A 6,000-nucleotide genomic window follows, 5' to 3' on the forward strand; every position below is an offset into this window, starting at 1 on the left:
CTCACGGGGCTGGGACCGAGCCCCACATCAGGCTCTGCACTGGGCATGGAACCTCCTTGGGATTCTCCCCCCCCCCCGTCTCTGCCCCTCCCCAACTTGTGCATGCATGTGCTTTCTCCCTCTCTTTCAAAATAAATGAATAAATAAATAAATAAGGTTGGGAAGCACTTATTTTTATGACTCCTGGAGAAACGGATAACTTTTAACGTGGGAAAGTGGCTTGCTTAAGTCGGGGCAGGAGAGAAAAAGATGACCATGGTAGAGGACCTTGTACGTCAGATGATAGTAGGAAGACAAACACACCAAGGAGACGAGGCAGAAAGAAGGTTCCAGAGGAGACATGCAACTTATTTCACAATCCCTAAAGAGACGTATCCTTCATGACAAGGACAATTGGTAATCAGACAAAGCAAACAAACAAACAAACAAACAGAGCAACAGAGAGCTTCATTGTTATAAGCACTTTTTTTCCTTTTTATTTAAATATTTATTAATTCAAAAGAAAAACTTCTAGGCTAATAAAACTTCTTAGAGGCTTTGGAACCATAAGCAAATGCACATGTTAGCTCACGTTCGTCCTACAAAGCATAAAATACCTGATCATTTCTAGGACAAAATAAATCTATAATAATCTAGACCTATCTATAAATCTGGGGCGTATGTTGCTTTGAAAGCCTTATTCCTGAAAACTGGCTTTGCGTCCTATTTGTCAAAAGGTACTTGATTGCATCCGGTCAACGAAACATAGGTCTTTGCATAAACCAAAATATTTTTGAAGTTTTAATAATCATACCGCTAACTGAAAAGCAGGACCATTTGTTTTCTTCTTTGAATTTTCATCCACAGTGTCGGTGAATTCACTGGCTGAGAACCAGTTAAAAATCATCAAACTTTAGAAGTGACCCTTGGAAAGTCTACTTGAAGAAATCCCAAGAAGTCCCTGCTCCAATGCTGTGTTCTCAGTGATTCACAGCATGGCATGGTCAGCACTGTCTCTAGAGAAGTTATATCATTCTCCTTTACTATTTGAAAATGGGTGGATTAAAAGTCAGCCTGGGAAGTAAGATTGAGTGAATGACAAAAAATAGTATAGATTTTCCATTCATGAAAATAGTGTATATTGAAGCCATATGAGTTCATATACCTATATATCTAATATCTATAGCTAAATTTACATTTACAGAAAGCCTAGATTGCCGACGGATACTTCAAGAACTTTTGGAGTTAAGGGTGGAGATGTCCTGATAGCAGTACATTCACAGGCAATTTTGCTCTTTGCAGAACAGTGAAATTTGTTTCATTCTCTTCGCAAATATGTCTTGTATCACCTACTTTGCCCAGAGAACTAAATGGAGCCTTACAGTGGGTTTAAAGAATCTAAGAAAACGCCTTAATGTGATTATGGTCTAGTAAGGGAGACAAGACATTCTAATAGAACACATAAGTGTTATAAACAAAATGTTCCTGGAGTTCTCAAGAGAGCGAGAAATCAGTTCCAGCTTGGGAGAAGTCCCAAAAGTACAATGGAAGAAGTGGCCCTGGAATGAATCCTTCACAAACAAGGGTTGTAATTGGCAGACAAGTGAGGAGAAGGCATTCTAAGCAGAAAGAACAGGACAGCCTATGTCCAAAGAAACGGAAAAGGCAGATGGTATTTAAGAAATTGCTGCAGTGCTGTTGATGCGTAGGGAAGCAGAGGGAACTGGGACCGGAAAGGCGTGTTGAGACCGAGTTCGGGACAGGTTGCTAAGGCAGACACTGAGGTGATTTAAGAAAGATTACTCCGGCCTCAGTGATTACGGCTGGATAGTGAAAATGGTCTAAGTGGGCCCACTAAAATTGAACACCTTGCTTGTAGTCCAACAAGGAGGCAATGGCCAATGATTGTGGGTAACAACAATGGAAATGTGAAGAAAGGCTCAGATGTGTGAGATATTGCTCGGACGGAGGATAGGATACAGTGATTGAATGTAGCCGAAGTCTAGGAAGAAGGCTAGCTCAACGATGATTGTGAAAGTCACGTTTAGGTGACTGAGTGAACAGGGGTACCATTATCCAAGTTAGAGTACACAAATTAAGAGACGATTTCTGTGCGTTATTATGCCAAGATAACTTAATATAATCCTTTCCCAACACCCATGGCTTTAGGTTCATCTCCGTATTATACAGTTTCATAGCACCGTGGACCTTTACTTGTGGCATAACATAGAGTGTAACTTTACATTAATTTGTGTGATACTTTCATCTCTATGTGCCCCGTTAGACCACAAAGTCCATGAGGGCAGAGAAACACAATGCCTGGCAAATCACAAGCACTCAATGTGTATTTTTTTGTTGGTTTGAGTTTTCCATACGAGTGGTTGGGTTGAGTAGATAAAAGAATGATTTTTTTAAGTAACTCACTGGGAGCAATCAGTGCACGTTACTGGCACAAAAAAATACCTACACGAGAGACGTTCAATGGCAACCGCATACCTTCTTATTCCGAGTACTTCAAAATATGTGATGGTGAAATTATGCACTTTCTGTCAACCTAGTGGTACAAAAAAAAAATTGAGTAGACTAGTTTGGTGAAAGACTCTCTGGGGGCACCTGGGTGGCTCAGTTGGTTAAGCGTCCCACTTTGGGTCGGGTCATGATCTCATGGTTCGTGGGTTCGAGCCCCGCGTCGGGCTCTGTGCTGGCAGCCCGGAGCCTGGAGCCCGCTTCGGATTCTGGGTCTCCCTCGCTCTCTGCCCCTTCCCTGCTCGTTTCTATAAAATCGAATGGAATTACATAATGAACCGGCTCTTCGTGAAATGATAAGGATATTGGTCTCCACACTACTGTGTCTTATGTGGTCCAAAATGAAAATAACGCAGAGGAATTTTACAGGGGTGAAGCTGTTTGCTGTTGTTCAGGATCTACTCATCTTCTGACTTACTGTTAAACCATCGTTCTTCTCCCTCGGTCTCTCAGAGGAAATAGAAGCAAAAAAGGTTAAAGAACTCGGTGACGATTCTACATTTAATTAGTGACAGAGCTAGACAACACAGGAGATAGAGCTAATATTTATCGAACGTGTCTTGTGTGTAACTCCATTTTACACATATCCATACTTAAATGTCCCAACTCCCCCTGTGCCATAGGTGTTATCCCATTTTTATAGATAAAAGATTGAGGCTCATGGTGATTCACCTTTCCTATATCATATACTAAGGTCTCAGGTTGATTTATTTGATTCCAAACCCCATGCTTCTTTAATGACAGTGAGCTGTACCATAACCCTCCTGGTTTCCACTACTGCGTTCCATGCCGATAACTTTCTGGGAAAGACACAGCAATTTCAGTCGAAACATTTTCATCCAAAATAGGGGTATGTGTCTACCCTGTAAACAGAATGAGAATTTATGTGATTACTGGCAAGGCTGAAGAGACCATGTAGATCTGCTTTGAGCAACCTACAGCCCTGACTCAGAAAGGCAGACCTAAAAGAAGCAGAAAAAAGCAGCCCGGGATAGGCCGAGTACAGCAAGGATTATCACACACTCATTGTCGCAAAATAGACAGAACATGAAATTCACCATTTCAAAGCATGCAATTCAACGCATTTAGTGCATTTGCAATGTTGTACGAGCATCACTGCTGTCTAGTTCTAGAACTTGAGCATCTACAAGGGAAAAATTATCCCCATTAAGCACAGGTTTTTTTTTTTTTTTTTTTTTTTTTTTTTTTAAGTCAAGTTCTGGCTGCGATAAAAGCGTGTAGCTGTAAAATGGTAAGCTTCTTGCTGGGGAAAAAAAAAAAAAAATCACCACTATTCCCCCAAGCTTCCCAGTCATTCAGTTTCTCCCTTCTGCTGAAATGTTCAGGGTGGAACTATCTCTTTAAATCCAGCCCCTAATCAAAGTCTATAGGCGCGGACTCACCGAGAGCTGGCGTTTCATAAACCAAGTTAGCTAAACACCCATTCTTGTCGTGAACAAAGAATACCATTGAAAACGTGATAGAAGACTCCGTGGGGATAATGTACTTCGGTCATTAAGACGTTACCACCCACGCACAGAAAAACCAACAAAACCTGGTGTGTGCGAGTGGGGTGGGGAAGAATCTCTTGCAGTCGTTACGTAAGAGGGGAAAAAAAGGTGGTGGTGCTACAATGCTACCACGTGGTTTAGTGTTTCTAGACAAAAAGAAATAGAGACAGTACCTACGATATTGCAGAAATATTGACTAGGAGTATACCAGGGGGACAAAAAAAAAAGAGAGAGAGAGAGAACAATGGGAATGAGGACCAAACTGAATGAGGAAACCAGCGGCATTATAGGCTAAGTCTCACAAAAGGCTTAACGCAGTGAAAGCTACAACGTAATCTACTGGAAGGTTTCTTCAATGGAGCAGAGCAAGCCTGCCTCCAATCGAAAGAGAAAAAGAAGCTGATAATTGATTTTCTTCCCCAATGGGCCAGGCTCCATTCACAGTAACCATGCAGGGTATTGTCTGCAGGAACCCACCAGATGGTCTAAGCGGAGAGGGAGAATACGCCAAGATGATCCAAGGGAATGCAGATCAGTCACTTTTATTGCCGTGTTGCTTGGGGTCTGATGGGAATGGCAGACGGCAAGAGTTTTTTAGTATGCACTTGATATCTTTCTTTTGGGAACAATTTATTTTGATATTTTACCTCAAACATCAAAATGATACACAGTCCCGAAGGCTCTCAGCAGGCTTTCTTAGCTTGTGCCCAGAAAGGGAACAGAGTCCATCTCCCCAGCCTCTCGGGTCACAGTTCATTAGAAGGGAGAACGAGGCCACTAGCAATCTGAGGCAAGTGGATGAAACATTTGAAAGGAATTATTCAACCACTCCGCATACACTTGTTGGAAAATTTCAGTAGGCGGAATTGGGAGCAATTGTGACTTTAATGGCCTCAGTACAGTTTTTTAATGGCTAAAATAACCTTAAATATTCACCTTTAGAATACCAACAGAGAGTATATATATATATATATAGAATATAGATCACGATGTAGGAATTGAGGTAGTCCTCAGCACAAGAAAATGTATGCCGGTTGGTTAGCATTCATCGTACGTTTTCCTTTAAAGACCATCTACAGAATGAGTGGCCAGGTCGCTCTCCAAGCCCAGAAGTGGTAATGTTAAACTCAGTCTTACATCCTGCTTTTGGGTCATGAAATAAAGGGTCATGGATGTCTTATTTTTCACCCTCTTTCCAGGGTGAATGGTCGGTTCTAGCAAGGTAAATATTTAAGACAAGCAAGGTGGGTCTTTGATTTGGGACACATACCAAGGTCCTCAGAGTCACGTAACACTCAATGCCCTCAGGCTGCCCTAAATGCACCCCCGCCCAGTACTGTGGGATTCCAAGCAGGCCTAACCTGCTTCTTAAAGTGCTACAGAATCCAAAATTATCTATTTTCTTTGCCTACAATAACATTGTCATGCGTTCCTTTCAGATAATTCATCTCATACCCCAATGTCAAGAAGGAAACAACCTGGTTTAAATCCCTCTCGAGGCATGGATGACTGATAATCCCTCTTTGTTGGCATCGGTGTTTGAATTATTTAAAGAGAATTCTTGTTAATCCAAAGATCTCGCTAATCAGCAGGCTTCATTCGTGTTAATAACATGAGGTAAGCGTATTCAACCAGTGCAGGCAAATTTTTTTCGGAGCTGGAGGCCACCGAACAGGTTAGCTATTCCTGAATGGTTAGCTCTCTCGAGATATTTTCCCTAAAATGTTTCTGATTCTTCCTTTCTTTTTTTTCTTCCTTGTGTATTCAAAACCCCACAACTTTGTACAGTGGCATAGTGATACCTGAGGCAGCATTGGTGATGAATACCAACGTCAAGGTTGATGAGGAAGGGATGGACAGAACAATCCTGAATTACAAGAGACGGGTCTTGAAATTTTTCTTTATATATAAATATATATATATATTTATATATATATAATTTATATATAATATAATTTATATAAATATAAATATATAAATATAT

The 6,000-nt window shown here is 41.0% G+C and overlaps 1 protein-coding gene across 1 annotated transcript in view; it reads right to left on the bottom strand.

Annotated features, from left to right (window-relative positions):
* The window catches only part of CT83 (cancer/testis antigen 83), a 60,158-nt gene that overhangs the window by 29,391 nt on the left and 24,767 nt on the right, over nt 1–6,000 (bottom strand). The gene's annotated exons all lie outside the window — the stretch shown is intronic.

Source organism: Herpailurus yagouaroundi, unplaced genomic scaffold (genome assembly GCF_014898765.1).
Source record: "Herpailurus yagouaroundi ecotype Mexico unplaced genomic scaffold, PumYag 67641, whole genome shotgun sequence".
NCBI classification, from domain to species: domain Eukaryota; kingdom Metazoa; phylum Chordata; class Mammalia; order Carnivora; family Felidae; genus Herpailurus; species Herpailurus yagouaroundi.